This window comes from Bos grunniens, chromosome 2 (assembly GCF_055505025.1).
Source record: "Bos grunniens cultivar Pamir isolate PY7600 chromosome 2, Bosgru_T2T1.0, whole genome shotgun sequence".
In the NCBI taxonomy this organism is placed as follows: Eukaryota; Metazoa; Chordata; class Mammalia; order Artiodactyla; family Bovidae; genus Bos; species Bos grunniens.
Window position 1 is genome coordinate 116,659,174 of NC_141166.1, and position 22,562 is coordinate 116,681,735.

A 22,562-nucleotide genomic window follows, 5' to 3' on the forward strand; every position below is an offset into this window, starting at 1 on the left:
AAGTCTGAATAAATTTTTTTAAAAAATAGATGAGTACCACATTGTGCCTTGCTGAATATTTGATAAGAACAAGAGAAAACTAAAAAAGCAGCATCAGTTGCTGAATTTAACCCCACTGACATAAAAACGTAGCACGATGGACAACAGAACTGAAGCTGAAAATCTCTGAAAAGAAAGAATGAATGATACGCCAGCCATTTGGCAGCAGATATAATTTTAAGCCATCAAAACTTTTAAGGACCTTGAGTCATTTTCTTCAAATTTGACTTGCCTTTCTTTCTGCATCTGTGAATTTGCCATGTTAAAGTTTATTGCTATAACCAGTTTTGAATGAGGGTGCATCTTTTTTGAAAAGGTCTGAGTACTTTTTGATTATTTGATGGAAAGGATATACACTTTTCCTTCTTATGTAGCTTTCAAACTAACTGCTCTGATATAAATAAAATCTTGAAAAACATGTATGTGCCCTTTTTAAGCTAAGAGCACACATTCTGTTCCCTGAAAATTATGTGATTGCTGAAAGCATCTTATGAATGAGATGGTTCTCAGCTCTAGATTAGTCAGCTAGCCGGCAGATCAGATCTTATTCCTATAGTTCCACAGTCGAGAGTGAATGCGATGATCAGCAATGCCCAAATGCAAACCTCAAGGCAACAAAGCAGTGAGCCCCCAGGGCAGGCTGTGAGGACAGGAAGCCACTGGAATCTGGTTGCTAGGAGACACTCCTCTTGCTTTTGCTGGCGGCAGGAAGATGTCCTTGAGCGTGGCTTCCCCTGGGGTCGGCTTTGGACAATCCTCGAAGCAGTCTGTCTTGGCTAGTGCCATCCTCCCAGTAGGACTGACCAGTCCATGGCTGCAGGTGACGTGGAGGGGCAATGACGGGCTCTGTTACCTCAGCAAGTTTCTCACACATGCCCTGCCTTTCTGATAGACTCTTGAAATCAAGAACTATTTCATATGTCTATTCTGGGTTTTGAGGATATGGCAAAGGCATAACCCTGTATGATGCTTACATCTGTGAGAATTTTGCAACATGAAATTACATGAAACAGGGGACTTCCCTGGCAGTCCAGTAGTTAAGATTCTGCTTCCACTGCAGAGGTTGTGGGTTCAACCCTTGGTCAGGGAACTAAGACCCCACATGCCATGTTGGGCAGTGAGGTCAAAACAAAACCAATAAATAAATACATAAACACACAAATAAATAAAATGATAGGAAACAGCCTACAAGTGCTGCAGGGGAAAAGAGGGATAGGATAATTAGTTAATAGGAATAGAAAGAGATGTCGTGGGAGAGAGAACTGGGGCTGGGGGTGTTGCTTAGGGAAGGATGACTCTCACAGGAGAATAACATCGACCTGGGAGAGCTCTCTTGGGGGCAGGTGGGATGGAGGACTGTGAACCTTGTCTCTCTTGCTCGCAGAAATATCCTTAGTACCTAGGTCAGTGATTGGTAGAAGGTGCAGCCTCAGTGCTCAACGGAGTTAAAAAATTAAGGTGCTGCTGGCAGATTCTGAGCCTGGTAGAGAAGAAAGTTTTGTGGTTTATAAGTGCTCTTCCTTTTAAAAAAAATTATTTTAATTAGGGGATAATTGCTTTATAATATTGTGATGGTTTTTGCCATACGTCAATATGAATCAGTCACAGGTATATATGTGTCCCCCTACATCCTGAATCCCTATCCCTCCCTCTCTCCCCACCTTATCCCACCAGGTTATCACAGAACACCGGCTTTGGGTGCCCTGCTTCATACATCAACCTCACACTGGTCATCTATTTTACATATGGTAGTGTGTATGTTTCCATGCTGTTCTCTCAAATCATCCCACCCTCTCCTTCTCCCACTGAGTGTGAAAGTCTGTTCTTTGTTTTTTTTTCATTATCTTAATTTTATTTTATTTTTAAACTTTACAATATTGTATTAGTTTTGCCAAACATTGAAATGAATCCGCCACAGGTATACATGTGCTCCCCATCCTGAACCCTTCTCCCTCCTCCCTCCCCATACCATCCCTCTGGGTCATCCCAGTGCACCAGCCCCAAGCATCCAGTATCGTGCATCGAACCTGGACTGGCAACTTGTTTCATACATGATATTACACATGTTACAATGCCATTCTCCCAAATATTCCCACCCTCTCCCTCTCCAACAGAGTCCATAAGACTGTTCTATACATCAGTGTCTCTTTTGCTGTCTCGTACACCGGGTTATTGTTACCATCTTTCTAAATTCCATATATATGCGTTAGTATACTGTATTGGTGTTTTTCTGTCTGTTCTTTATGTCTGTGTCTCCTTGCTGCCCTGCGTTTAGAATCATCGGTACCACCTTTCTAGATTCCATACAAGTGCTCTCTCAAATGCATTATTTCTCAAATACCTGCAGTTTATTTATATGCCAATTACAACTCAGTGAAGCTATTGAAAATACATGATCTCATTAGCTATTTACAACTTGGTGCAGGGCACCTGCTCATTATTTCATTTCACAGAGGAAGAAACAGAAGGACCCAGAGAGGCACATGGCTTGCCCGAGTTTAGATGTTTCAGAAGCCAAGACTTCTGGGTCTTCTGTCTCCACACACCTCATTTGCCCCCTTCTGGGAGCAGCTCTCTGCTGAGGGGCTTGGGACAAGGCCAGCCTCTGGTGGAGGAGGCCAGCCGGGAGGCGGTGACAAATGGCTGTTTATGAGGTGACTGTGGTGCTGGCTCCGGGGACTGGAGAGGAAGACAGGCGAGCAGGGTTCTCTCTCTCTCTCTTTCGCCCTGTGCTTTGCTCGCTTTGCCTTTCCTCCCCATTCTCCCTCAATCGCTGCCGGGGTCTGGACCTCTGAGGACATTCCTTGCTAAGCGTCACGTGTATGGACTCCATGACTGCCACAGTGGCCACAGGGCCAGCTTTGGGACAATACTGTCCACAGAGGAAAGGGCAACCTTCCCCTCCCCAGTTTTATTGAGATAGAATTGACATAAAACATTGTCTAAATTCAAATTATGCAATATAATGCAAATTGCATGTTTGCAAATTTGCATATTGCAAAATGACTACCAAAAAAAAGATTAGTTAACATTCATCACCTCATATAATTACAATTTGTTTCCCTTGTGATGAGAAACTTTTAAGATCTACTCTTAGCCCTGTCTGAATATACGATACTGTACTGTTAACTGTAGTCACCATGCTGTACGTTGCATCCCTAGGGCTTATGGATCTTACAACTGCAAGTAACTGTAACTTTGGACCATTTTCACCCAATCCCCTCACCCACTGCCCCTGTCTCTGGCAAGTGCAAATCTGATCTCTGTTTTGAGTTTGTTATTTTTTAGATTCCACGTATAAGTGAGATCATACAGTATTGTCTTTCTCTGACTCATTTCACATAGCATAATGCCCTCGAGAGCAGCACCTTTTGGATCTGAAGCATGATATCTGTGGCACCTCTTGAAGAGGTCTGATATAAAGAGAATATGAAGAATGAGATTTGGAGCCCGTCAAATATTACTCGTATTTAGACCGCACTTGTGACTGTTGCATTTAAATAGGTATTTAAAAGACTATCTTAATGGGCTTCCAGATCTGGTTTCAAAAATAGTCATGCAACTTTCACATGTGTGAATGAAAATCACCAAATTTTGACTTGAAAATTAAATAGCCTCACAAATATAAGCCATTAGACCATGTGAGAGAGGCCATATAGTCCCAGGGGCTTCGGAAGCAGATGACTGAAGTTGGAATCCACATTCTCCCATTTATTGAATACTAGGTGTTACTTAACCTCTTTGAGTCTCAGTTTCCTACTTAACAGGTTTGTGTGCCCGTTAAATAATAAACTAAATATAAAGAATTGTTTGCAGCTCCAGTGATCACCTTCTGGCTGGTCACCACCGTCTCCTCCATCATCAGCTCATCATCTTCATCAGCTGCATTACCAAAAACAGTCTGTCCTAGCCCGTGGCACTAGAGAAAAGCGGACTTGCTTCCTTTAGCATCTGGAGTCTCCCAAGGCTGAAGGTTATATTCCTAATGCTACAACTTCAATGATTTTTACCCTTATACCTCCTTCGACAGTCTTTTTCTCCCCTACCAACTTGCTCATCTAGAGCTGTTCCACTTGAAGGGCTTCTTAGTACACATTTGTTGAGTAAATGTATGAAATGAACCGCATCACATCCAGTGAGGATTCTTCCTTTGTGAAGGGTTGTGGTGGTGGTTGGTGAATAGTGTTGATAAACAGGAGTGACTTGGGACAAGGGTTTCTGTGGGGTCAGGTGCTAGATTCTCAACCCAGTCATTCAGAAATTCCTTTTCATTAAACTGCAAAGCAACCAATTGGAAAAGAAAAATTCAGTCAACTAGTTCTTTTATGGAAAACACCCAGGTTAGCAAGCTTTTTCTCCCACTCTGATGTCCTCTCATCGGCCTCTGCAGTGGCGTGGCTAGATTGAGTCATGGTCCCAACCACAGCCTTACCTAAGGCTCCTGTGACACAGCCTCCAGTTCAGTGTGTGTTCCAGCCCCAAAGCACTCAGCCAGCTGCTCTAGAAAGAGCAGGCTTGACCATCTCCAGCCCCTTCACCAAGCCTCAGTGACCTGTTCTCATAGTCATCTTGCTGCTGAAGCCCAGTTTGCATCAGAGTACAGATAAGGGGTAGAACAGCAATATTAACCGCCTGAATAAAAGGCAAATGGGAACAGGATTTTTTTTTTAAGCCAGCAAGGAGCTCAAGAAATCAGCCTGAGTGAAAGGCAGTTTGGGGCCAGTATCTTCCCGAGAGGTATTATACCAATACATGGAAACAAGAGGTCCCTTGTCCCTTCTTAATAAGAGTCAAACAGATATAAAACCACCTTTTAGTCTTTTAGTCATACTTCAAAGTAAAAAAAAAAAAAAATTTTTTTTAAGTATTAGGCCTGTATTTTCCTTTATTAGCAGAAGCATTTCTTCATATTCTCCCAAGAATGCTAGTGGCTAATAGTGACCCTGAACAGGTTCTAGGATCCTGGCAAACTCACTTAACTCTGGCTGCTCCATCCCCAGGAGCTCAGACTGCCAGTCTGGAGTCATCTCAGCTGGGGATCTGGCTTTGCATTTCTTTGCATAAATTCAGCCCATGGGTCTCATCCTAAAGTAACATCAGATGTGTATCCAAGAAACACTTTTCTTTCAGATGTATTTGCCTATCTGCCAATCCAGTCCTTAAATATTTTCACACAGTCTGTATATTCCAAAAGATGCCTTGTCTGTCTTCTTGACGACTGTATCTCTAAAACTTAGCCTATGTCTGGAATAGCATAATCACCGAAAGAATATTTGTTCAGTAAATAATCAAATGATTATCAAATACCCACTATGTATTGAAACTGGAGGCTATCGATATCATAAAACACGGTTCCTGACGTCACTGTTGGTATTCACAATTCTTTTTCAGCCTGGCTTTGTACCTCATCAGAAATATAGATTTCAAGGCTGCTAATGCTCTTTTTATATTCAATTGACTGGCCGTTTCAGTAATTGACTGCGTAGTGCATTAACACAGATGCAAAATTCCCTTCAGAGACAAATGAGGGGAAAAAAAAATAATCAGCTTCACATCAGACAGATTCTCATCATTTCTCCCTAAAGTGCACAGCACCTAGTCACTAATGGCTGTAGGAGACTTTGGAGACACTGATCTAATGACTGCACCATTTCCTACAGGTCTTGTTAGCTCCTAAAACCATATGTAAGAAGTTATTGTATTTGGCTTTCTTAAGCCCTGTTTTAAAAGCAAGGCATTTAATTAGTGCTTGTTAAGATGTTGCGAGCGCTCTGACCACTTCTGTCACCCCTGCTGTTTCTTCTTGGTCAGCATATTTTCTGGAAGTGTTGTTTCCAGGAAAGCACACGAGATGCTTCTCTGCTTGGAAGCTGTGTGTGTCCACACGAAGCCGGTTTGGAACGGAGACCCAGGACCTCATCAGACTGGCCGTGCAGGAAGGGCCTCTGTGTTCCCAGCAGCTTCTTTGAAAGACCTCTGGTTTTGACGTATTTATTGAGAAAGTTGAGACCTCAAAATGGGTTTAGGACCACTATAGGAGCCCTAGAGAAGAAGGTCACAAAAGGGAAATGTATTCGAAATATTAAATCTAAACATGTTTCTAAACATTTCATAAAAGGGGAGTTTGCTTGAAAGGATATAATTTTCAGTTACTCTAAGAGATGCTAGGAAAACTGCAAAACAGTTCATGGCACTGAAAAATCCACTGATACGAAAATAATAAATATGTTGAATATGGTTCTATTAAATTTGCAAATACTTAATACCATTAATTTAATTCAATTAATTAAATTTAAAATTCAAGCTGGTTTTAAACAGTCAGACAATTTTACTGAGTTTTCCCCAGAATCCTTTATCCACATTCAGATTAGAAGGGTTTGATATCTGTGGTTTATGAATCACAAATGCATGCCAAATCCAGTTCTAAAAAATATTACAGGACAATAAAATATGAATTTGTGGATATGAGGAAATATATGTGTCTAGATAGATTAAGAAATGTTATATAACCAACTAAGAGAATTTACTTACATCCCCCCTCCAACATCCCAAACATATATTTAAAGTTTCATGTTGGTTATTGCATAAGTGATAATTTAAAAAATTTTCCACTCTCTTTGAAATGTGCTCTTTTAAGGTAATCCTTAATTAAAGAGGAAGTCCAATGAACATAATTTACACTTAGCCAAATTATTAAATCTCCATATTCCCTAAGAAATTTCTATTGGAATCCCTTTTGCCTCCATAACTGAAACCTTTAAATATATGGAAGGCCTCAGTGAAGGATTAGCATTTGGCACCGGGTGTAAACATTTCCTGTTGGGCCCTCAACCACTAACAAGCTTCTTGTTTGGGAAAGAGGGGCAGGAAAGGTGGGAGGGAGGGAAGATAGGGGAGAAGTTGTCCAACTCAACATCTGAAATCTTGATCATGGTTTTCGCTTTGCACTGATGATCAGTGGTATTGGTGTCTATCCGTGTGTCTTTCCCTGTTTGGATGGAGAGGACCCAAGACCATCTGTAGTCATGATGGTTATTAGAGCAGCCCAGCCAGATATCTGGCTGCATCCCTGCCCCTGAAGCAGTTGTTGGCCACTCCTGATTCCCTTTGAACGTATTACCGTGATTCACCAGTTTCTTGATGTGAGCGAGAGTCAAGTCCTGGCTTCAGTCTAGTTGGAAACAAGATTTATGAAATGAGGAGGGGTATCCCCTTTGCTGGAAGAATGGCTGTTTTTGTCGGCATAGGGTTTAATGATGCAGCAGGTTCCTCTGCACCCTGGACAACTCACTCTTTGAACATGGAGAGAAACAGCGCATCAGAAAATTATTTTCATGGTGTTGCCATGTTTACTGTTTCCTGTGATCTTTGCCTGAAAGTGTTTTTAACAAAAATGAGGGTTGAGCAAAGAAATATTTGAGCCAGGGGATGAAAGGGGTTGTTATTATGTTTCCTTTCCAGGTTAATGTGGTGGCCTTTGATTTAAGCACCATAGACTTAAGACAGGATATGACACCAATTAAAAACATGAAACTTAATTTTTGGACTAAACGATTACATACTCTTTCTTCTGATATCTTGTTGATGGTTACTGACATGACATTTATTTCTCAACCACAATCCTAAATGTATTGGATTGGATTGATTTAAGGTACATAGGGCAACTGAGAGTAGTGCACATAAAAGTCTAGACCCATCTCCCAAACTGTAAAGTAGCTCTTTGCTCTTCCCTTGTCAGCACAAGGTCAAGAACACAGGCAAGCTGACTCTGTGAACCCCAGACCCACTCATCTTGGTTGGAGGCAGATTTAAATTTAAGCTCTAAATATCAAAACAAAATAATTGATTTTACCTCCTAAAGTACAGCAGGGGGAAAAAATTAATAACTTCTCTTTAGCTTTACATTTAAATTGAGTTTTTTCACAAGACTTTTTGTATTTATTGAAAACCCACTGTAAATAGTAATCACAATATACTACATGATGAATTATTAAAAATATGAAAAGTAGTGTGCTATATCTGGGTGACAATATGTTTAAATAATAAAATTGAATATTCATATTTAATCCAATGCAACAAAGAGTGAAAGTGAAGGCATGCAAATTAACAAGCCAGGTCAAACTCCTCATCTTTTCACTTAGGTACCTTGTTTCACTCTAACTAATGATCCCATGAAAAAAGTATTAGTGGTTTCAGTTCAGCCCCTGGTGGTCTATGTCACATATTACATAACCCGCTGGTGGGTCCTCCAGGGCTATATTCTATTGATAGACAGTAGGCTTTTATAATTCTGTCTGTGTGTGTGTGACCTACCTATTATACACTTGAAAATACCGGAAATATTTATTAAAAGGAGACAAGTTAAATTTTGTAAGACCTTTCAATGAGTTTAAAAATTTCACACCTGCAACTCTACACTAAGTGCTCAAGTTATTATGTTTAAAAGAAAAAAGCTACTCGTAACTTTGACTCCTTGTGGAAAATTACCAAATACACTGCAGTTTTTTTAACCACGAAAATCCCTATTTCCCCTGTGTGGTTAGCTCCTCACTGTGTCTCCAAGGAGTCTATGGAAGTCTGAAGCATTGCAGAAAAATGAGAATTTCCACACTTAAATGCAGCCAAAGCAGCATTTTTAATGATTAAAAATAAGAGCAGAAGTGGAAGAGGAAGCGACCCTGGGTCCTTGTTTTGTTTTTTTGCTCCCCTAAAAAAATAAGAGTGTGGGGTGTTCCAGGTGAGAGTCAAATGTGGGCCTGTTTTTAATTTTTACAGGATTTTTTTTTTTTAAGGAAAAAACCTCCCTTAAATCTCCTCACTGTCATTTGCATGCCGTGAACGCTAAAATGAAAGGAGGCATCAAGGCCAAATTCACCGTTAACGGCTTTTGTGAGCTGTCAGGAGCAGTTCTCAGGATCTGGGCTTTTATTTCAGTTTGCGAAATAAGTGTGCATTTTTGACGAGTTCTTTCCATCGTTCAGTTGAATGTACACAGCAGATGCTTCCAGTATGACATCCACCCACCCTCCCACACAGGTTTTATACATTTAAAGAAGATGAATATCTTTAGCCCCTTAGTAATAACATTTTTAAAAGCTCAATATTTGGATCAGAGAGTAGAATACTTTCATAGGCAACTCTCGTGCGCAAATGTGCTAACTGTTTTCTATGCCACCCTTTCATTGTGTGCGAGCGGATAGCAAAATGGTGGTTCCAGCATTTTGTTGTATGAGGGCTTCTTTGCAGACAGCCTCCCATCTCGGATCGCATAACCAGTTCGTGTAAGAGAGAAAAGCCACATTTCCCACGCTCAGGCACGGATTCAATAAAGCATACACAGATCTTCCTCTCCTTACTGCTCTGCAGATGCTCAAGAAAAATTTTAGATACATTCGATACAAAGAGAGTAAATCCTGGTTAAAAATTTAAAAATGTAACAGAAATGATGTTTCAGTTAAACACGTAACTCCATGGTGTTGGTAAATGCAGATATTATGCATAGACTAATGTCCCAGTTAGAAATCTACCTTGAGAAAAGATCCAAGACAGTGTGAGCATAGAGAATATGAATGTTTTACTTGTGAATAAATGATCTTTCCAGATCAAGGTTGAGGTCATTGGCAAGCAAGTTTAGGTGAGCTCATTCCACAGTTATTTGCACATGCAAATCCGGCTTCTAAATTTTTCTTACCTTTTTCTGTCTTTTGTTCATGAAAAGATCTTTGATTAATTTCTTAAAATAAAAATATTCAAATAATTGAGCAATATAATAATTAAGCTTTGCTTCTAGTATCCATTATGAACTAGCTCCTAAATAGAACCAAAGGTAAGATAGATTTTGACTTACCTTTTACTGGATCTCAAATCGAAGAGAGATAAATTTGACTGAGAGAAGAATGTGACATTGCTCTGTATTGCCTACAGCTGAATCACCACTCTCTTTTGTCTGAAGGAAAACATCTTCTTCTCAATGAGGTGTATATTTTTAAGACTGAGAAAAACAGGGGGATAGCATTTTTTTTTTGCCATTTGACTGAAATTTCCAAACATTGAGATTATAAAAACAATGGTGCTACATAAAACAGACCTGCAGCAACACTGTTTATGGCACACACAACAGTATTATTTCTGTTTGGTGTGGAGAAATTGTAAATAGGAGTGTGTAAAGCTATTAAATCTAGAAGCAGGAGGACTCATACGGCAAGGTTTATTATACCAATGTCTGAAAAAAGCCTTACTTTTTTATCTGTGGGTGTTAAATCTTCGTGTTTGCAACAGTATTTTAACTCCGGAGCTATTTATCTGGTAGCATCTTCGAGAAAAAGGAAATGGACAGATGTCCATAAACAAAGGGCTCCACCTGGTGGTAAAGGGAAGGTATGAAATGTCGATGAGAACTAATGCTGTAAAGGGCGAACAGATGGAAAGGCAGCATCTACGCGAGTGTATGTGTGTGTGTGTGTGTGTGGCAATAAATATATTTGATGCAGAACAATAACACATCCCCCAAATTTGGATTTCAATGTTGATATAGCTTTACAGTTAACACTTTATTATTTCTTTCAAATTCAATCCTTCTAACATATTTACAAGTTATTTTATTCCAAATGCATGCATCAGAACATACATAACGTGTGACCCTGACAGACAGGAAGCAGAATAGAAGGCAAACTCTCCATATCACCCGATCATCTTACTTTTAAGTACAATACCAACCAGTAGACAAATTTAAACAAAGAAAGCATTTGTTCCAACCCAAGGGTGTTCCTTGGGTAACTTCGTGGCTCACCTCATTAGGAAGGACTGGAGAGCATGTGGTACAGAATTCAATCGGGAGGAAAGGAGTAATTTCAAATCCATGCCTAAAACACAGAAAATTGCTCATTTTAAAATGGCATTTCTGGCTGAAATGTTGAAGAATTTGAATCTACATATTGTGACTCTTCCACCTTTTGAAACTCTAAAATTAGACGAGGAATTACACATACCAAATGCTATGCAAAATGTAAAATAGGCACACCGTTTATGGCTCTCGACGTAAGGTGGAAATTAAATCTTCAGCCTCCAATAAAATTGTATTTCTGTAATAAAACTGCTGCACTTTGACACTGGACTACATTGAATCCCAAATTAAACACCCCATTTACTGTACTGTAACAAGAAAAAGAGTTCGCTGCACTGAACACTATTACAGATAGAAAAAGGTACTATATTTTGCCTTGCCATCTAGGTGGAGTCCCCCCAAACAGGCGCTTGCCCCACCCCTTCTTTCTTAGAACATAACATATTTTGACGAAGGGAAAATTGAAGGTTTGTCTTTCATTGCTAAAGCGTCTGTTTCTTCCTTAATTATACAAACCTGCATAGGGGAGTAGGTCTAAAAAAGTCCATCAAGTACTCTACTTAGTACAAAATGTCCTATTGCGTTTCATGGATAACTCAGCCCCGTAAGCAGAAACAGCCGGTGTGCTCAGGGCTGGGGACATTTCTTTATGCGTTATATACAATGGAGGTGTTCTCCCAGAGAACTTACACCCACTGCCCCCTCCATAGCTACATCTGCAGTGTACACATATTGCTACAGAATCTATGGGGGGTTTAAACTTAGGATCTGTTCACACAGGTTATGTATTTATCTCACGCAGTGTTGATTTAGAAGAATTAGACTGGATATTGTTTTAAGATGCTGGTTGATTCCACACCCGCCGCCCCCAAGCCAGCACGGCCATCCGGCATTTCTGAAGGGGCTTTATGAGAAGTTAAAATCGACAGAGGTGAGAAGTAGAGAACGATGAATACTAATGTTGCTTCTTACCAACTGAAGAGCAGGCCGGCAGGACGGGATGCTGTGTGTCGGTGTCTCTGCCTTCCTCCCGCCGGCCCCGCGGAGCCCCCCTCTAGTGGACGGAAGGGGGAATTGCCTCTCCCGGCGGCCTTTCTCCTTGGCACATATACCTCCCCTCCCCCCCTCTCAGGAGATGGTGGATATTATTAACCTTCAAGCACGATACAGCGAGATGAATGTTAATCGTGAAGGGATTTCTAATCAAGTTTAATGGTGTAGGACAGAGAGAAGTTGTGTTAGCAGTTTCAATTCTGCTAGAAATGCTAATTGTTGCATTTCATGTAATAGGTGAGGATCATATGAACGTGGTAACAGCTCTGTTTCCATTTGGAAGTTGTTGCCTGTAATTTTGAGACAAGTATGGAGGAAAGGGACAGAGTCCTTAGTGCTGACGACTTGTCAAGAGGCTAATTTCTTGGGAACCATTAGATATTTAGGGCTTGATGTCTACTCAGTTCAAGAAAAGAGTGAACTCCTGGGAGAAAAATCGCTGAGTATGAGAAGCCCTGGGGAGGTTTTGAATCTGCAAGTATCACATGTCTCCACTAAAGGATGCAGAGGTTACAGTATTGAGTCACTGATGAGAAGAGCACTTCCATCTTTTATGTTTCCCTTTATGGTTCACTGCCATTTTTGCCAACATGTGAAGGTAACTTAAAAAAACAAACAAACTTATTTTGTATTGGGGTATAGCCTACTAATAATGTTGTGATAGTTTCAGGAGACAGTGAAGGGACTCAGCCATACATATACATGTATCCATTCTCCCCCAAATTCGCCTCCCATCCAGTCTGCCACATAACATTGAACAGAGTTCCATGTGCTATACAGGAAGTCCTTGTTGGTTATCCATTTTAAGTATAGCCGCGTGTACGATTTTTTTTAAAGCAGATATTTCACCCTGACTTTGGAAATAGAGCACTTAAGAGTCCTAGATGAGCAAGGGGAGAGTCCCCATTCTCTGGCCTCTGTCTCCCTCATTGACTCATGAGTCATTGCCTGTGCTCTGATGTAAGGATGCCCTACTGTACCCAGCGCTGATGCTCCCACTCTGGTGAAGTTGGCATCTCCTGTACTTCTGTTGTCTGTCCTGGTCCCCTGGCTACTTGAGCTGCGGTTCTTGCAGGGCAGATATGTACATGGAAGTGAGGGTGCTGGGCTGTGCTTAGTCGCTCAGTTGTGTCTGACTCTTTGCAACCCCAGGGACTGTACCCTGCCAGGCTCCTCTGTCCAAGGGGATTCTCCAGGCAAGAATACTGAAGTGGGTTTCAATGCTCTCCTCCAGGGGATCTTCCCAATCCAGGGATCAAACCCAGGTCTCCCACATTGCAGCCATATTCTTTAGCATCTGAGCCACCAGGGAAGCCCAAGAATACTGGAGTGGGTAGCCTATCCCTTCTCCAGGGGATCTTCCAGAGCCAGGAATCTAACTGGGGTCTGCTGCATTGCAGGCAGATTCTTTACAAGCTGAGCTTCCAGTATTAGATGTTAAATGAGCAATGTCTTCAGTGCATACTTTTACTTGACTTTGATTACTTTGTATGGCTCAAGCCTAAACCACTCTAGTACTGTCATAAATTACCTGCCAATGAACTGGAAAGCCTTTTGCTGCAGTGCAATTTACCAGTTCAGTGTGGGCCTTGAAAAGTTTCCTTGTATTTTCATAGTTTACATGCTCAGTCTAAGTTTAAAAAACATCTAAGTGATAAATACAAAAGATCAAAAGATAGTCCTGAAGGCTCTGCACCTGTATGGAGATGGTTCATTTTAACTGTGTTGTGCCGGCCTCTGTTTTTGGCTATTGTCATCATTTATCTTTTTTTTTTTTTTTTACAGACTCCTCAAAAAATGATTCAGTGTAGAGGAGATAAAAGTGATTCCCGGGTGTTAACATAAGAAGTGAAATCAGTGACCAACATTAGTTTCCCATCAATAATGATAATTATGCTAATTAGTCCAGGCATCACACACCTGTGCAAAGCCCTTATCCCTATTTTACAGATGAAGTAACTGAGACACCAAAGGTTAATTGCTGGCACAAAGCCATGCCGCAACTTTGTCAGTACCACAGTTTAAATCTCCCACTCTTGCTTCCTTGGCAATAGAGAAATTATTCTTCTTTTCAAAGAAGGGAAATTTATTGCTTGCATCTCAGGAGATAGGCACTGATGAACAACAGAACAAAGAGATCACATATTGTTCTAAATTTGTAGAATCTTTCTGTGTTAGTGGAGACTTTTACTGTATTTTCTAGGTTGGAGTTATTTTAGTGTCTAAAATTCCACATTATGTACTGTTAGCAAAATCAATAGTCACCCATCCGAATGAGGAGATGGTGGTTAGAAATGGCACAGACCCCTGCGTATCCTTGTTTGAAGATAGAGTCAGTTCAGTGAGATCCTCTACTTCTTTTCATTTTCTTTCCCAGAAGAATATGTGTTTTTTCCCTCCCCAAATGTTTCAGTGAATGTTGCAGCTGTGCAGCAAGAGGCAGTTTTGCATGCATATATTCTGAGAACAATGTGGAGTATTTATCCCAGGGGATTAAAAAAACCCCCGCAACAACAAACTTGAAAACAGATGGTTCTGATACAATCTGATAAGAATGTAAACAGGAAAATATCTTTGTTGACTTATTTCTTAGTAATTAGTAATAATTAGTTATTGTCTGGAGATGAATTACAGTTTTGATTTCGCAAGTGTGGCCACCAACAGCCTCTGAAAGTGAAACCAAATTTCTGAAATTGGTAAGGAATTACTGACTCCCACTGAAACCTCCCCATTAACATTCTCCTTGATTGATATATAAGAATGAAAACTCTGGAAAGGATCATTTCTGCATTCTTAATTGTTTCATTTGTTACCGTATGATTGAGAGATATTAAAGCCCTATAATCAAGCCATAAATGGGTTCACTTGAAAAATAACTTAAAATGTCTCTACAGCTTAGAGCACTAACACTCTGCTTCCTTCTCTCCCTCCTTCCCTCCCTCCCTCCGTTCCTTCTTTTCTTTTTCTGATCTTAGATGAAGATAAAATCTTCTCTCTTTAGAGCCTGAACTGGTTTTCTTTGAACTCATTATACTTCTTTGTCAAAGACTGTATTTAGGCTGATTATTGAGATTCAGTGTTTTTGGTGTTTTTGCTGAATCACGCAGCCTGCAGGATGGTTCCCTGTGTGCTTAGTCGCTCAGTCACGTCCAGCTCTTTCCTGTGTGCTTAGTCGCTCAGTCACGTCCAGCTCTTTCCAACCCTTACGGACTGTAGTCCACCAGGCTCCATGGCGTTTTTCCAGGCAAGAATACTGGAGTGGGTTGCCAGGGGATCCAGGGGATCCTCCCGACCCAGGGATGGAACCCAAATCTGTGTCTTCTGCATTGCAGGCAGATTCTTTACCCGCTGAGCTATCGAGGAAGCCCTTAGATTCAATAAATATTTAATAAGTGCTTCCTATTTGGTAGGCACTGGCAATACAAAGGTGAATCATACACGCTTTCTTCTTTTATAGGACTTGCGGTTTAGATGGAGAGGCAGGTACATAAACAAACACATGTGCATGCCTGCTCAGTTGTGTTTGACTTTGTGACACACGGACTGTAGCCTGCCAGGCTCCTCTGTCCATGGAACTTTCCAGGCAAGAAGATTGGAGTGGTTTGTCTTTCCTACTCACAGGGATCTTCCTCACCCATGGATCTAACATGTGTCTCTTGGATTAGCAGGCAGATTCTTTACCACTGTGCCTCCACAAATAACTCTCCCTCAGTGGTGATGAAGTGTGTGAAGTGACATAGAGAAGAGTGGGGAAAAGGATTCATTCCTTGGGTGAATGGGGAGCTTTACAAAGGAAATATTAGATCAGGTCTTAAATATTACTGTGTCGAATCCTGGCTGCAGGGATCCACAGGTTGTGAGATCCTGAATGAAAAATTAACATTCAAATTGCCAGCCAGTTCTTTGGATAAGTTCTTCAGTTGAAACTGAACAATTAAAACATTAGTTGTTTGGGCAACATGTAAGATCATGGGATTCTGCCACTATCGGGAAGTTTTGAGAGGTACTTTTCTTTCAAAAGGCAATACTTGTAACAGAAAACTTAAGGTGCATGCCTCCATTATATTATACCATTGGAAAGAGTAACCCCTTCTTTAATATTGCAATTCAGCCATCTGAAAATATTTTCTAGTAAAGTAAACGAATACAGACAGTCTATGAAGTATATCCCAGAGATCCTTGGGACTTCTTTTTTTAAAAAAATAGTATTCAACAAACATTTAATAAGTGTTCTATGTGCCATATGCTGTGCTAGGCATGTGGATTAAGAAAATAAATAATATATGTAACCTCTCCTTGTGGAACAAGGTCTAGTGGGAAAGGACAATGTCAAACAGGTAACTACTCAAATTATTTACTAATTAAAATGTGACCAGCACTAATGTATGTATTGTATGTGATAAACACTGTTGTTAGGTCTACTCAGCTTGATCTGGTGACAGCAACTTGATTTTATTTTTGAGAACTACCCTTCACCATTGCATGCAACCTTGATGGGGGTGTCAATCAAGTTCCCTCTCCTCCCCATCCTAGCTTGTGATCCAAAATAGACCAGTCAGGGGCTCTTTTTTAAGAACGAGCGGGATCTCTTTCTCGTTTTATAGTCTAATATCCTGAAAATCTGTACCTGATTCGTTCCTAGCCTTTCCTTTGGTTTTGAGAATTACCTATATCCTTCCAGGGCTTCCTTGGTGGCTCAGACGGTAAAGCGTCTGCCTGCAATGCAGAAGACCTGGGTTCGATTCCTGCGTTGGGAAGATCCCCTGGAGAAGGAAAAGGCAATCCAGTCCAGCACTCTTGCTTGGGAAATCCCATGGATGGAGGAGCCTGATAGGCTACAATCCATGGGGTCGCAAAGAGTCGCAAAGAGTCGGACACGACTGAGCGACTTCACTTTCACTTTCTTTCTATATCCTTCCAATGCATTTGTTAAGTTAATCAGCTTCCACTGCTTGCAAACAGTAATAGTATGTATAGAACTGCCTCAAAATCCAGGAATCAAACAAGAAGTAAACTAAGATGTGGCATGATTTTGAGGGTTTGGTGGAGTTTAAGAATAGAGAATTCATTTGACAGTGATGCTTAGAATACTCTATTTTTGCATAGCATGACTTTGGTGACATAGATTAATTTCTGTTTTCTTGCATCTGTAACAAATACTATTTCTATGATAATATCAGAATTAATAATATTTATAAAACAATGTAAATATTATAACCCTTAACAGCATAAAAGCTATGCCCTGACAGAAGTCTGGAGGTGGAGAGGTGTGCTAATGTAAATAAATATTTTCTAAAGCTGCTAGATCTAGAAATGGAGAGATAACTATGTTACACATGCAGATAAGTTATCCATCTACCTAACTGAAGAACTAAAACTTTGTGAATTAAATTGGGGAGAAGATAGAGAAGAAAAACATATAAATGAGTGAAATCTTTCATCATGTAGAGAAGTCAATAGCTACTGAGTGTTTAAAGTCGAAAATCAAAAGAGGTAGTTGTAAACAGATAATTTATTTAGATCTCATGTAGAAACTGCTGGAAGAACTAAAATCTAAATTTATTAACAGTGACTTCCTTTGGGGAGAAAGGGCTAGATAGAGAATATATTTTGACATGAACTTGGCTGTAGAAGATCTGGCGTTTCAGAAATACACAAGCCATTAACCTAGTGATGGCATTAAGACAGCAATATTCTCCTGAGCCCTGTTAAGACGAGCATCATTTGTAGCCAGGAACTAATCTTTGTATAAATTCATCGAAGATCAGGCTCTTATTTGAACATTACGCTTTAGGTCTGTAACTTGAAACATATGTATGAAAATGGCATAGAATTCATGCATAGAAAGAAGGAAACAATGACAGGGATTGGAGGCTGTGTACACAGGGAAGGAGGTGGGTTATTTATCTTGGAGAAGAGAAGGCTGAAGAGAGACAAAATTAACAAGCTCTGAGCAGTGAGGTGGAGCTGTAGAAAACACAAGCCAACCTTCTCCCTTCTCCCTGGAAGGAGCAGAAGAGAGGGAATTTCAGTGGACAGCACCAGGAGAGTCTGTTTTCAGACACAGGAAGACTTTATGATCTTTAAGTATGACCAAACTGTAGAACAGGCTGTTGCAAGAAGTTTTGGAGTACTTTAGAAAGAAGAAAGAATCATTCCTTTTCAAAATATAGGGCTTATATCAGAATTCAGTTTCCTTTGGCGATGCAGCAAGCACATTTTACAGTCTGATGTCTATGAATTTACATACAGAGGAAGGTTAATGATAAAGTGGTCTAAATAGTCCTACCTTGGCTGTGATTCCCAGGTAATAGCTCACTAGGGGGAAAAAAAAATCAATATTCACTATTTTTTCTCTCCTGGTTGCTTTATAATATATATTCACACATGTATATGTATTACCTTATATATCATGTTTTAAAAGAAATGTGTATATTCTTAGGAGTGTGTGTGTGTGTGTGTGTGTGTGTGATCAGTCGTGTGTGACTCTTTGTGACCCCATGGACTGTAGCCCACTAGGCTCCTCTATCCATGGAAATTTCCAGGCAAGAATACTGGAGTGGGTTGCCATTCCCTTCTCCAGGGATCAAACCCGCATCTCTTGCATCTCCTGCATTGCAGGTGGATTCTTTACAGCTGAGCCACCAGGGAAGCCATTCTTAGGAGTAGTATATCAAATTCAATTTTTGAACTGCTATTAAAATACTCATAGTTTATTCTTCTAAAAATAAAAACATATGTTTTTAATGCTAAGACACTTCAAAAACACATAAAGAACAAAAATACATTTCTTTCATTAAAAACTGAGCAAGTAAACAGAAAACATACACAAAACGGCCCTGCCATCTCCTGGCTGCTGCCTAGGTGTTCCAGCTGGGTTCCTCTGGTTGGAATCTGCTCCTCCAGGCTGTCTTTCAAGAATGGGTTAGGAGACAGTGAGGAGTTGCATCTTCATCCTTCCTCCTCATTGCAATTGGATCTCATTTCCCGTTCTCTGCTACATCTGTGTTGATACAACAAGTAGAGTGAGAATGAAGCATTGATTTACCTACACTTAAATCAGGGCCGCTTCCTTTCCAAAGCTGGTTGTCCAGTCTGTGTAGATAGCCCTGGCGAGACACTCAAAGTGTTAGTTCTGGCATTTGCGTTTAACATCTGAATAGGAGTCTTCAACTTTGGATCTGAAGACAAAGCATGACCATCTAAGGCTCATGCTTACTTGAGACTTGGTGTAGAGGGGTAGGAAGCGGGGATGGAGTAAATGACAATTGGTTCTTCAAGTGGTGGAAGCTGCCACAACAGGATTCCAGAGCTAAAAGAAGTTTGAAAATTGCAGACCATGCTGGTCGCAGGAACAGAGGCATGACCTTACTGACCGGAGCTTTCTAGCCATGCATACCGCTTAAGTTATATATTTGGTCTCCTTTCAAGGCAGTCTGCCCATTACCTGTCTCTAATCTTTGGTGTCAAAAAAATACTCTGGTTTCTCTTGATTTCCCCTGGAAAAAACACACTCCTTTCTCTCTACCTCTCCTATCTATACAACGGCTGTATGGAATATGCAGGAGCTGAGGTCCTCCTTTGCTCAGCTGCTACTCCAATGTGCTTAAACCTTTAACCTTCTTATGCCCACTTAACTCCAAGCTGGTCGCACTGTTTGGACCCACATCTGCCCTGAGCACACACACGGAGACCATGTGATTGCTCTCAGGCTCAGCATAATGAACTCGGGAATTTCAGAGCTAGAAGGAAGTGCTAAGGAATATCTTAAGCTTTTAATTTATAGATGAAAAATCAAGACCAAGAGAGACTAGATATCTTGCCTGAGACCAGGCTGCCCAGTGGCAGATCTAAGACTAGAACCCAGGCTGTTTATTTCCTAGGATTTTGCTGCTTACTCCAGAAAGCACCTTCAGACACGACAGGGGCGGCTCTCAGTTCTCCTCAGCTCTTCCTTGTTGCGTCCAGCTCTCGAGATGCTGAGGGCACAGAAACCTTCACTAGGGGGGCCACTGGTCCCTACAAATCAGTATTTAAGAAATGTCATTATTAGTAGAATACAGAGATATTCTCTATAACTTAGTATGGTTATTTTCCTGAATAGATCTATAGCATTCATATTATACGATAACCAGAAGTTTATATAAAAAGATCTATGCAAAGGTTACTTTTAAAAAAAATGACACCAATTAATTCTTTGTCTTTCTCATTTTAGTCTCTAAAATTCTCAGAGAGCTAGTGATTCTTGCCCTTTTGTTCATCGGTTTCCTTAGCCCTAAAATAAAACAATATGAGATAGTCTCTAAGATCTTTTCAGAACCTCAATAACTTGGATCTCTGGATTTTTATTTTCTGCAGAGTTAAGATTTGGGGACTTTATCTTGGTTTTAAATACTTCATAATGAAGACTTACTAAAATGTATGATCCTCACCTATTGTAGACTGTAGACAGAACACTTCGAGTCTCCTCTTGGTGAGCCCGTATCAGTGTGGGAGAGCATCCATCAGGCTGAGTTACACCAACAGCAATGTCCTCAGAACCTAAAACAACCTTCAGATCACCAGTTTTTTGGAGTTCTTTTGTCAGAAGGGATGTCGTTTCTGAAAAACAGAAAAATAACAGGAAGAGAAATGAAGAAGGCTCAGAGGTTACTAATGAATGGGGAAATTGGCTGAAGGCAGAAAGCCAAGTGCCTTTTATCATCAAAATGTTTTCTTTCTTTTAAATTTCTGGCTTTGACACTTAGCTCCTGAGCAACTTCCTCACAGGCTGGTCTAGGCCTAACATTTGACTGGTTCAGCCTCAAGGAATTCAAAGGAGCAGACCTATGTGAGGCTTTAGGGTGACGGCAATCAAGAAAATGGAGAGGTGCAGTCACGGTTAAGAAGAAGCACCTAAAGGTGAGCCATTTGTTGTCCCATTATATTGCCATCCTGGGCTTTTGACAGTATAGCTCCTTCATGTAGAAGTATACACATGGTGTATTTAGTAAGACTCTGAGTTCATAAATATCCTCTGACATGAACAGTAGATTCTGATCTCTTTCACTGCGGGAACTACATGACTTTCTCCCACTATTCCTGATGTCACTTGTGTGAGGAAATGACTTTTAATGTCCTCTGTTTAACTGGGCAGGGGGGAGGGGACAAGGGAGGTGGACACGGATGACCAGGACAGCAGAATATAACCCTCTAGTCATGTTCTGAATCTGCCCATGACACAACCAAGCATGTATTCTAGCTCTTGTCACGACTGACATCAGCTTCAGTTATAGAAGCTAGAGAATATTTAAAAATATTCTTTATGCTCGAGATGACATAGGTAGCATTACATATCTCACACACAAAGCTAAAAGTAGAGATGCAGATTTGAGAAGCCCACAGAAGAATACTTATTTTATACAATAAAAATGGCTGGGGAGGGTTAAAGAAGCCAGAACACACCTGGGACAGTAGGGAGATGTTTCAGAGGAGTTTCACAGGGAGGAGAGAGAATGTGGAGAAACTGTCAGAGGCTGTGAGACTCTGAGGCATAGACAAGCGAGCGGGCTTGGAGAAAACTCGGCTGTGTGTTAGTTACTCCACGTGCTGCCTCTTGACTGTTATCCACAAATAATGATCTCAATTGACATGACTTATCCTTGGTTTTGCAGTCAGAATTTAGAGCCCCTCACTACGAGAAGGCTAACCATAAGTGAAACAGTTTTATTTTTATTATGAAGTTTTATTCAGGCTTCAGATATTTTCATTAACAAGAGCCTAAAGGCAACTTCTGAAGTCATAGCTGGACACACCGCTCTGTTCTCTGCCCCAGCGGTCTTGTTGCAATGGTCACTTGTGGTCTAGTTTACATAATAGCTAGGAAACCAGTAAAGTTGGTGCTGAATGCTGAGGCTCAACCAAAAAATTTAAAAAATAATAATAAGATAAAAAGCCTATAAAGAAAGGCAAGAGCTTCTAGCTCAGCTACAATATTTTGGAAAAATCGCTTAACCTCTCTGGAGCTTGTTTTCTGTGTCTGTAAAAGAAGAAGCTGAACTCTCGATGATTCTAAGCAGCTGAGAATTAAGCATATCAACTACCATGCCCATGGCACAAACACATTTTGGAACAGTAGTGGGCTCTGAGTTTAAACTGTTTGAATAGGAAATTGGTAAGAGAAGGTGATTCTACTTGTCAACTCCCCAAAGGTGTGTTGACCTTTGTCACTGCCAGGCACCTGAGTAGTGGATCAGAGAACATTCATTGTCAGAGCCAACATTGTCATCTTGGCTCTGCTGTGACATCAGTCTTACTCCAGGACCCGGTCTCCAATTTACCATGAAAATGGTAAGGGAGTAGGGCTGCCGGTTTGCCAAAGGAAACCCAGGGCAGTTTTATGCTTCCCTCACTGGAAAGGTGGAAAATTCCATTCCAAGAGCAGGACCGTGCTGTGTCTCCGGAGGCACTTAGTGTGTTAAATGTAAAATTTCCTTTGTTCGGCTCAGATTTCATCAAGAAGCCTGTTCCTTAAGATTTGGCTGGCTGGTCAGATCTGCCTACAGGGAGAGAATGAGCTGGAGTATTTTGGTTCCTGTGATAGTTATAGCTCATTATAAATGCTTAAGCAAGGGCAGATGATATTAAT

At 40.6% G+C, this 22,562-nt stretch overlaps 2 long non-coding RNA genes across 3 annotated transcripts; both read right to left on the reverse strand.

Annotated features, from left to right (window-relative positions):
- Positions 1 to 1,864: 1,864 nt before the first annotated feature.
- Positions 1,865 to 11,959, reverse strand: LOC147378614 (uncharacterized). Of its 2 annotated transcripts, XR_015152927.1 has the most exons (4): positions 11,855 to 11,959; positions 10,829 to 10,901; positions 10,278 to 10,399; positions 2,244 to 4,315 (listed from the first exon to the last, which is right to left on the reverse strand). It is a non-coding gene; the product is annotated as an uncharacterized LOC147378614 (long non-coding RNA). The 2 variants fall into 2 exon arrangements; XR_015152926.1 differs by lacking the exon at positions 10,278 to 10,399 and having other exon boundaries at positions 1,865 to 4,315.
- A 6,693-nt stretch (positions 11,960 to 18,652) lies between these two features.
- LOC147378615 (uncharacterized) lies at positions 18,653 to 20,536 on the reverse strand. The gene is made up of 3 exons (XR_015152937.1): positions 20,368 to 20,536; positions 19,834 to 19,954; positions 18,653 to 18,938 (listed from the first exon to the last, which is right to left on the reverse strand). It is a non-coding gene; the product is annotated as an uncharacterized LOC147378615 (long non-coding RNA).
- Between the last annotated feature and the right edge of the window lie 2,026 nt (positions 20,537 to 22,562).